The sequence below is a fragment of the Sciurus carolinensis genome, chromosome 5, assembly GCF_902686445.1.
Source record: "Sciurus carolinensis chromosome 5, mSciCar1.2, whole genome shotgun sequence".
NCBI classification, from domain to species: Eukaryota; Metazoa; Chordata; class Mammalia; order Rodentia; family Sciuridae; genus Sciurus; species Sciurus carolinensis.
Genome location: NC_062217.1, coordinates 121,265,801 through 121,276,481, shown reverse-complemented (window position 1 = coordinate 121,276,481; position 10,681 = coordinate 121,265,801).

Sequence of the window (10,681 nt, the reverse complement as noted above, 5' to 3'; positions counted from 1 at the left end):
GCATCCCGCCTCTTTAGCTGAGGCTGGTAGCGTGCGCACCATGACAGAGGAAGGCACAGCTGCGGGGAAGTGATGTGAAGATTGGAGAACTGGTCCCCCAGCGAACTGAGCAGGGCTGGAAGGGTGGGGAAGTCCCTGGAAAGATGTCATAGGAGGAGAAATCCATGAACGGGACCCCAATATGAGAAGGAGAGCTAGCCACTGTGAGTACAGCTGGAACAGCTGCAGATGGGCTGGTGGAAAGGGCTTCCCACTGCCTTGTAAGGGAGACTGGGCTCCATGGGGAAGCTGGACTGGGTGCACAGCCTCCCCAACCCCTGACACACATTTAAGGACTAACTGGGGTCATGACTGGTTCTTCCTCAGCCCCAGACTCCCAAACAACACCTCCAAAGGAGAAACACACACGCTCACCTCCTCTCCCTGTGTCTAGCAATAGTTTTAACAGCTAAATAGAGGAAGGGAGGGAGGAGACCAGTGAAAAGATGATCCAGGGTATTTAGGCCTCTCTGACCAGCCTCCCTCCCTGGCACCGGTGTTCCAAAGTGTTTCACAGATCAGGAATCTTTATGTTCTTAGAATTGCCCTGCAACCTCTTGGACATCTCCCTGGGGCACCATGTTGTTCTCTCCTCCCATGCAAAGGACCACAAGACATTAGACATCAGTCTCCTAGGATGACTTTTCCTCTCTCTGCCCACAGATTGTTCTGGAAGAAGGGCCACTCTGATTTGGCTGAGTTTCCTTGTTCACTTTCTCCCATCATGCATGAGGTTGCTGCTGGTAAAATTCCAGGGACCTTGGAGACCTGGATTCCAGCCTCAGAATGCCTACCAGCTCAGCAGCCCTTCCCCTCTCTGAGTCTCCACAAGGGAAATGAGATGGTTGCAATGGAGATGCCTGAGGTCCTTCCAGTGTTGAGATTCTAAATCACCACCTGCTGCAGACAGATGTCATCACTGAAAGCAGACATGGATTCTGCTTTGATCTTCCCGGCAGGGAGGATGGGCTCCCAGCACTGAGCCAGCAGTGTGGCCTGCTAGTGGGAGGACAGGCGGGTGGGACACAGTTCCAATGAGATCTTTCCAAATGCCCAGAGCCCCAGACATGGGGGCCAGATCCTAGGCAAGAGCCAGGGACAGGATAGAGAAGGGGTAATAGTTCAGAAGCCCAGGACATGGTTCAGCCAGGAGCTCAGAGGTGGATCAGCTGTGCCTCTTGTCTGGACCAGCTTCTGGGCTGGACTTGGCGGGCCTTGGACCAAGGGCCAGGGCAGGCCAAGGGCAAAGGTGGGGGTGGGCACATGCCTGAATGTCTCCTGGGCATTTAGAAGCGCTGGTGCTCGGAGAAGTCACTCACACTCTCTCTCTCTCTCTCTCACACACACACACACACACACACACACACACACACACCACGTGTTTTCGGGCTTCATTGTCAACAGAAGTCTTTCCAGGGAAGAGAGCAGAGACAGTGGAGAAACAGGCCCTAAACCAAGCTAAGGTCTGGCCACACTTTCAGAACTGCCAGGCTGGCTGTTCAATGATTAAAATACACAATAACCAGGGTAGGAACTGAAGTCCTAAGCTCCAGAGTGTCTCCCACGCCCACCCCAGCTAGTTGCTCCGGTGCCAGGACTCCCCCACAGCCCTGCAACCAGGAGGTCGTCGTGTTACTGGTGGTTACACATATGGATTAGCCTCCTGCTTCCGCCAGGTCCTTTCCTCTCAGCTGTCCCTTTCTTTGCTTTCATCATACCTGTCTTAGCTGCATAAGGAATTCCAGGTCCTAGAAGAGAATTAGGGAGACCCAGGTTGCTGCCTGTTCCCACCTGGAGTCTCGATGTCCAGATACCAAGGCCAGACAGTCAGGAATTCCTGCAGAAACCACAAATGGGCTGAAGGGGACAGACAGGGGTCTGTCTCCTGCTCAGGCCATGGGTCCCCTTCATGCCCCTCACCCAGCCGCCCAGGAAATGGGACCCCTTCAGCCAGCCTGGTGATGAGGATGGCACACTGCTCAGCCCCTCCCTCCCCGCTGCTATTTGCCGACAACCAGGAAAGAATTTTAATCTCAGAAACAGTCAAGGTGGGGAAGGGGGCTGAGGGGCGGCCATATGGAACCTGTTTGAGGAGCTGGGTCGGAGCCCAGCTACACCTCCATGCACTGGGGTGCCGGCCAGCTCTTGGCTTTGGCTGCTCGGCTCTGGCCAGGGAGGGAAAGAGCGTGGGAGAACAGACAAACAGGCCGGGTGGGGACCAGCATGTACTACGTGTGCACCCAGCCACTGTTCTCCAGGTGAGGACAGGCTGGCCTGCTGCCCACTGGCTGGACTGGAGCCGGATTTTAGAATACCTGACAGCTTAACGATGTGCAGGGTCACAGGGGTCAACAGAGTGGCGGTGGGGTCTCCTCAAGGCGGTTGCAGGGCTTTGTCTGAGAACCTCCACTCCTGATTAGCCTGGTCATTCCTCTGCAGAGCTCAAGTAGAGGTAGTTCCAGAAACTTCCAGACATTACCATTTGGTCTCCAATCTTCTGCCTGGTCTATGTGTACAGCCAATCCTCTATCTGTCTGTCTGTCACAAACCCAGTCCCACACTCAGGTGTCAGGCCTAGAAGTACCATCTAGCCTGGCTGACGTTGGACGGATCTGACTAAATACTTGATTTCACTGGTTGGGCTTTTGCCCCACTGAAAGGAACTTAGAAAGGATCCAGAGTTTGGATTGACCTTGTTGGATCTTGGACTGAGCTCACCAAATTTCCACCTCAGGCCTTGTGAAGTTTGAACTTCTGTCTAGACTCCCCCGACTCTGAGATGAACCGACTGAGTTTCTGATTGATTTTGCAGAAGTTTTCATGAAATTTGACTGAAAGTAACATGGCCTGACTTGCCCAATTTTCAACCCACCTGACTGGATGTCTGACTGGTTTGACTGAAAAGTTTCAACTGATTTTACTGGAAGTTATTTGAAAAAAGCTAAACTTCTTGAATATTGAACTGAGCTCTCCGAATTCTTCTATCCTGAGTCGGCCAGATGAAAGGGTGTTCTCAGACCCAGACGGAATTACAGGAAACCGCACTGGGAGGCTTGAATGGTGGATCTGGGCACAGACCTGAGCCCCCAGCTCACACTCAGGTCTCAGCCAGTTAGCCAGTCTCACCTGCAGAGAGGATGGGGCAAGAGGTGCTATAGGTGCCTTGTCCTCCTTCTGGACTCTTCTAACATTCTAGCACCTGTTTATTACCACCTCCACCAACCATTCTCTGCCTTCCTTACCCCTATTTCCAGTATGGCCCCAGCTCTTGGCTTTGAAGTCCCAGGACACCGTGCTCCTGAGTCCATTAGCTCTGCAGAGACCTGATCTTGGAGCCCCACTCCTCCTGTCCCAGCTGTGTGACTCTTTTCTGAACCTCTATTTCTTCACCTTCAACATGGACATGATTCCACTGCTTGCCTCCTGAGCTAGTTTTCAGGGTTTTAGCAAGAAAACAAATGATAGCTGAGACTGGTTGGGCGTTCATTCTGAAGTAGGCAGTGTTCTGGGGCCCTGGGCAATCTTAGCTCCTCATTGAGTCCTCGCCAAAGCTCACGAGGCTAGTAGGTAGCAGAACCAGAATATGCTATGTGGCAGAGGCCCTGCTCCCAGCACCTTGCAGTCCTGTTCTTGGATTTGCCTCGACTTAATGGAGTCCAGCAAGTGTGGCCAGCACCATGATTACACCAGCAGCAGCAGCAGCGACCTTTTCTCCCTGGGGAGCTGGGCTGCTCTTTGGGTCACGTTTTGGTGAGACATTTCTTCACCGATGTTGTGACTTTACATTCTTTAGAAATACTCAAAGGCCAGGGTTGTCTCTTGACCCTACCCCAACATGGAGGGAGCCTGGATGTGTTGAAACTCCCAGCCAGGGACTGATTCGGTCCCCGGGATCTTGATCAGTCTGTTCCCATCTGGTCTGACTTTATCATGAGAACCTTTTGGGTTTCTTTTCTGGTATCTTAATGGGAATGAGATTTGCAAAGCATTTTCCAGCCCTTGGTGCTGGTGAGCATCAGGCTGTAGGCTGCACACAGGACAAAGGCAGTGAAGGATCCGGGTCCTGCTCCTGATCTTGACCCCCTCTCGTGGCAATGCTAGACTTGCTGGTGTTCTCTGAGTGGGAGCGAAGGTGCAAATAGTGACTGCTCTTGCTAACTCTCAGGTGAGTGCCACGGGGAGTTGGCAAGAGGACCCTGGGCTGCCTTGTTCAGCTGCCCTGTGTGCCTCTATGCTCTGCCTTGATGCCCCTTCTTTTCCATGTTCCCTGTCCCTATACATGCTGCTCTCTCGGTGTGTCTTCCTCCTCCCATGCATACTCATTCAGCATTTATGGAAAATCATCTGTATGTTAGACATGATTCAGAAACTAGAGGCACAAAGACGCAGGCCCCGTCCTCAGTGGCTCACACTGGCAGAGACATACAAAGTGCCATGGGATCATAGGCCCAGGACACTAGGCCAAGGGAGTAGGAGAGAGAATCAGGAAAGATTTCCTGTGAAAAGTACCATCTAATGAGGTTTCTGTCTTGTTCACGGAGAACTCTTACTCATCCTCCAACTCCCAGCTCAAGTAGCACCTTTGCTTTGAAGTGCTCCCAGACTCGCCCAGCAGAATGAGTGTTTCTCGGTCCAGAACATGCTTGGCTTTGCCCATCGAAGAGAAAGCACCCACCGCCATATTGTTTAAGTCAGTTTTCCTACCCTGTTCCAGATGGCAAACTTCCTGAGGACTGAACTGGATTCATTTTAGTGTTAGTGAAGTTTGATAAATGTTTGTTGAGAGTAGGACTGTCTGTCCACAGGTATGGTATTAACAAGTATCTGCCTGTGTGCGTGAGACCTTGTGTCTGAGCCAAGGGCAGGGGAGTCATGAGGGAGTGCTTTATTACCATATTTGCTTCATTATCGCTACTGTCTCCAAGTGGACAAGAGTGATCATGGGCTTCCTAGCACTTGGAGGTTGAAAGATTGATATAGGCTGGTAGGATTGGCGGACACCACCATCAGTGCCTCCCTTGTGGTGAGGCAGGGTACCAAGGGACCCTGGCGTCTTGCCCAGTGTATATTCTGGACAGAGACCTAAGGTTGGATTGTGGGAATCCTATGCGAGTGAGGCTTTTCCCCCTCCAGAGAAAAGTCAGTTGTGTGGCTCTCTAGTCCAGGCTAAGCACCAATCTGAGGTGCTAAGAAGGCTGGGAGAAGGTCTCTCAGGTGCAGAAATCTCCACAACCTACCTAGAGGCACCCATTGCCTGAGTATGATAGTCCTTGCTTCCTTTGTCATTTTCAAGGTGCCTTGCACACGTTGGCCATTTGACGGACACTTTCTGAGCCTTTGCTTTGTGTCTGGCTTTGTGCCTTGCTAAGGACACCACCAGCAGGCCCCTCCCAGGCCTTGCTGTTTGGCCCTTGCAATGACCCTTTTATAAAGATGAACACAGTGAGACTCAGAATGCCTGTATCTCAAGAACTCACAGCATTACATGGTAGAAGCAGGATCTGAATCCATCTCTCACACTCCACTCCCCCGCCTCTAAGCCTCTTTACACTCCCCTAGGAACTCTGAGAACCTGAGCAGGAGCCAATGTCCCAACTTAAAGATGAGGAATGCTGTCCCATAGTGGATTGAGGAGACTTCAGCGAGCTCAGAGAGGCAGGTGGGGTACCAGAATGGGCTCCAACTCCCACGCTGCCAAAAAAGAAAATGCCCTCCCCTCCACTGCCCTCAGGTCACCAACTCCCTGTCTGCGGAGCTCCTCTCCCCAGATCTCCCCTGCTGCCTTCCTGGTGGTCCAGACCCGTGAGCATCCTTCCTGGAATGCTCTTGGTCCCTGCCCCACTGCCGAGACTTGGGACTCCATGATCATGTCAATATTTGCCCAAATTTCATCAGGTCAAATCAATCTTCTCTTTTCAGACTGGGCAACATCAACCAGACCTTTCTCTTCCATCTCCTCCCTCTGACTTGCCCAAAGTGCTCAAGCCTCTCAAAGCCAAGGACTTTCCTGTTATTTTGAGACCCGCTCACAGGGTACACTGTCTCCAGAGTTGTTGCAAAGTTCCAGGAAGCAAAGGTGAGGCTGGGTCTCCAGATCCTTGAATTCCACCCTTTTAGTATGAGAAGGTCCAGCAAGGTCCAGGGAACCCCCATGGCAGTGGGTACCCCAGTGGACAAGGGGACCCATCCTCCAGGCTGATCTTAGGGAGGTCACTGTCCCTTGGGGCTTGGGAGTTTGTGTACTTTATTAAGAAACCTGACAGAGCATAGGAGGAAAACTCTTGCAATAAGAAAATTAAGCCTGTTTTTCCAACATTTTCATGAGCGGTGTGGGCTTTGTCTCTGAATATGTTTCCAGCCTTAGAACTGGTCATAATCTTTGCATGATCAACCTAGGAAAATCACTGTGATGGGGAATTTTATGTCCTTGAGAAATGGTTCCATCATTCCGTCTACTCTCCCGTCATCTCTGAGAGCAAGTGGACTTGACTCATGTGCCACATTGAGTCATCGTGAGATTGGAAGAGAAGAGACGGGACGTTTATGGAGCGTTGCCTGAGCCCACCCGCTCCTCCCTGTTCTCTGTGCACGAGCTCATGTGACCCTCCAAGCAGCCTTACCAGACAGGTGTTGTCACAGCCCGCACCCCACGCCCTGGTCAACACATGAATAACGTGAGGCTCAGAGAGGTGACGTTATGGATCGCGTAAGTTCCTGTGGCCAGAAAGCAGCGGGGACAGGTGTTGAAGCCGGCACCGTCCCCAGAGCAGGCATGGTGAATGACTGCCGCACGGTCCACGGCAAGATGAAAGAGACACGGCTGGAATTTACAGCCCCAAAGGGACGAGGTGGCTGTATATCAGCCGCTCTGTACAAGCTGGAGAAGGGGTCACGACCAAGAGAGAAGCGTAACACCCGCGGGGAGTTCAGATGAGGGGAAGACAGCCTCCAGCTGGCAGGAGGAGGGAGGCCTGAGGTAGGAGGGGACGTTCAGGCCAAGCCTGGAAGCACAGGTAGGAGTGGGAGCGGGGTTTGGGGAAGAGGGGGCGTGGGGGTTGTGTTCCGGGAGAGCAGCCTGTTCTGCCAGGGAATGACAGAAAGGGATCAGAGGAGAGAGCACGGGCAAGTCTCCGAGGCCTGGAAATGCCCCCTTTATGCTGACAGGAGATGACGGAGCACAGGGCCTGCTTTGGAAGTCACACCTAGGCCAGCAGCAGCGGTAGCTGCTTGTGCACTTAGGGCTCTGGCGAGAGGCATTTTGACCTGGGGCTCAACCGACAGGTAAATGAACCTGTGTTCAAGGAGGGGTGGGAAGGACCAGTGAGAAATGGAAAAGCCCCCAGGGGCTCCCAACCGTGAAAGGGGGCAGAAAACTCCGTCCCTGCACCTGGGGAGTGGGGAGGCGCCACCAGCAGGAGCGACTGCCACTGGACACGTGACCTGGCTCAGGAAGGGAGCAAGAACCAGCCTTCAGACCTCCTTCCTGGGCTTTCCGCAGGCAGTAGGGGTCTGCAGGAGTCAGGACCTGGGGACCCAGAGCAGGTTGGAGACGGATGGAGAGAGGATGGGACTGGGGTGAGCAAACAGAAAGAACTCACCATCCAGACCAGACTAGTGTGGGCTTCGTGGTTTGGGAGTGATCGTGAAAGACAAGCAGGGCAGTGACAAAGGAGAAGGAGAGCCGGGCAAGGCGGTGCTCGCCTGTATCCCAGCACCTTGGCTCGGGAGGCTGAGGCAGGAGGATCGCAAGTTCAAAGTTAGCCTCAGCAACTTAATTAGGCCCTAAGCAACTTAGTGAGACCCTGTCTCTAAATAATATATAAAAAAGGGCTGTGGATGTAGTTCAGTGGTTAAGTGTCACTGAGTTTAATCCTTGGTACCAAGAAAAAAAAAAAAGATCTTGAGACAAATGTGGGGACGCTTACTGAAACGAGACTGGCAGACTTTGGTGAGCAGTGTCTGCAAGGTTCAAGGGCTCGACACCTGCTAAGAGCCAGGGGTGCATGTAGCAGACCTTCAAACTTAATTTAAAAATAAATTACCACAAAGACCGTATGCAGATGTTAATTCAGCCAATGCACCTCGGCTGGCGCTACTGCAATTGCAAATTCAGTTTTTGGTGGGCCAACATAGGGATGGCTTAAAGTCTTCCCCACCCCAGTTTGGCATCCCTTTGGCGGGGGAGACCTGCTTCTTCCAGATGCCATTTTAATTAGACCAGCCTTCAATTAACCTAAAGAAAGTCATTATAAGCACATTGGAGGATAATTCCAGGAAGGGAACCTCGGCACATACGCAAAAATGCAAACACGCAGTCACTTAAACCACAGTTTTCTCCATGAAGGCATTTTTTTTTTAGGGGAAAAAAGTTAACATTTAATTATTTTTTTCTTGATTGAAACATACCTCTACTTCATGTTCATTATGAGTGACTAACTAAAGAGAAGAAAGGTATTTTTAGGGAATATTTACCCGTCATATCTTTTAAATGTTTTAAAATAAAAATCCACAGATCTGTCATAAAAAAAGGATCTACTCTGACGTGTCTGACATCTTTTTCATCTGAAAGGCTTGAAATGCACTGTGGTGATGAATGATAAGCTAGGCAGTTGGGGACATTATCAAAGTCAGAATGGAGCCGCCTGGGTCGAGCCCTAACCTAGAACACACAGTCCAGAGTGTGTGGCAGAGGCATCTCATGCATACAGGCCTTTTAGCAAGAACTATCTTCACAGACTTCCAGAACCACCGCCGAGCACAAAGGCCACCACAACCTGACACAGAAAACACTCTGACAAGGCCACCTGCCCAACAACTGCCTGTCCAGCTGTGGATCGACACTACCCTGGATGTCGATCCTGGTAGCCAAGAAGGATTGATTCAACTTGTGTAATTCTCCCCATTGTATTTTTTTTTTTTTTGGTACTGGGGATTGAACTCAGGGGCACTCAACCCCTGAGCCCCAGCCCTATTTTGTATTTTATTTAGAGACAGGGTCTCACTGAGTTACTTAGCACCTTGCTTTTGCTGAGGCTGGCTTTGAACTCGCGGTCCTCCCGCCTCAGCCTCCTGAGCAGCTGTGATCACAGGCGTGGTCACCACTGGCACCTCCCATTGTACCTTTAGAATCTCCTTTTCGAGTTCTTGGCATAGGCACACAGTTTACCAGGCACACATATTCCCATTTCAATGCTCTGCTATTCTCAAATGCATGCATTATTGTTTGGAGGATCACTTATTATTATTTAGATGATATCTCATTGTTAGTTTGTCACAGGATGACCCTGGAAGGACCAGGACAGTAGGATCATCTCGTTGCAGTCACCACTCAGTATGGACTACTTGGTTGGGTCTCTCCCATCCTGGAGAGGAGGAAACACAGGCCCCAGGGAATTCCAGGGGCCTGGGGAACATCCCAAAGGAAGATTGTCACAGAGCTGAAACGAGAAGCTGCGTGGTCCCCTACTGTCACCTTTCCCAAGCTGATCTTAAAGATGATGGTCCTGCCCAGTTCAGCTGGGGACATGCTGTCACCCACCTGTGCCTGGGGTGGGCTCTGTTCCCTCCAAAGCCACCCTCTCTCTTCATCTCTTTCACAGCCAGGGTTCCAAGAAGGAAACACCTTTGCCATGGAAAAGACTCAGGAACTAATCAAGATGGTGCTGGCCAGGCTCCCGGCCAGTGAGCCCCCAGCCCTGGCTTCCTCGGCCAGGTCTCCCTTCTACCGGTGACGGGAGCAATCCGTCGCAATGACAGATTGTGAAATAAAAGATACCACTCAAAACAGTTTCATTATCCTGTCACAGAGTTCTGGCGATTCCACAGGTCTGGCTCGTTTTATGTCTAATTACATAGCGCTGTGCGTATCCCCATATGTTACGCTTCACATAATAAATACATGGAAAATCCTTCTCTTTTTCCATCAACCGCTGCCCAGATTTCTGGTCTGTGCTTACGCAATAAAGAAGCAGTTGTTTCAGACACTGTGACACTTCATCACCGGGACTTTATGGGCCCACGTCGCTCTGATTCACGGGGCTCGAATGAGGGTTAGCCTGGAACGCCAAGGAGGCTTGTCGGGAGCCGTGTCCCGGGATGGTGGAAAAGCAGCCAGCGCCCCAATCTGGGAGACAAGGGGCTGTCGGGCTATTGGAGGGTGACATGCTTGACTTCCGGAGACGAGGCCTGACTGCAAAGGTTTTCCTGTACCTCACAGTGTTTGCAGAAAAACGGGTCACTGATCTGTCATGGGGTGCGTCACGCAACGATCCACCCTCAGCACTTACTCAGCACTTTCCACGTGACCAGGCCCGTTCTGGGTGCTGATGGGGGACAGGAGGAGTAGGCGGTGGGAAGACTGTTGAAGAATCCAAATGCGGGGGACGTGCGCGATGTGGTTCTGAGTCCAGGTTTTGGAACAGACTGCGGAGGTTCAAGAGCAGGCTCCACCACTTACCACTGAAAACGCTCGCGGTCATCCCCACTGCCGTGAGCGCTATTCTCACCTCTCCTTCCGTGTGGCGGGCAGCGGCAGGAGCAGGCACAAAGGAAATAGGAGACAAGGCCTATGCTCGCAGCCTGGGTTTCAAGCCCAGCTCCTGACCAGCCAAGGAGGCCTGTGGTGCAGCCAGGGGACAATCAG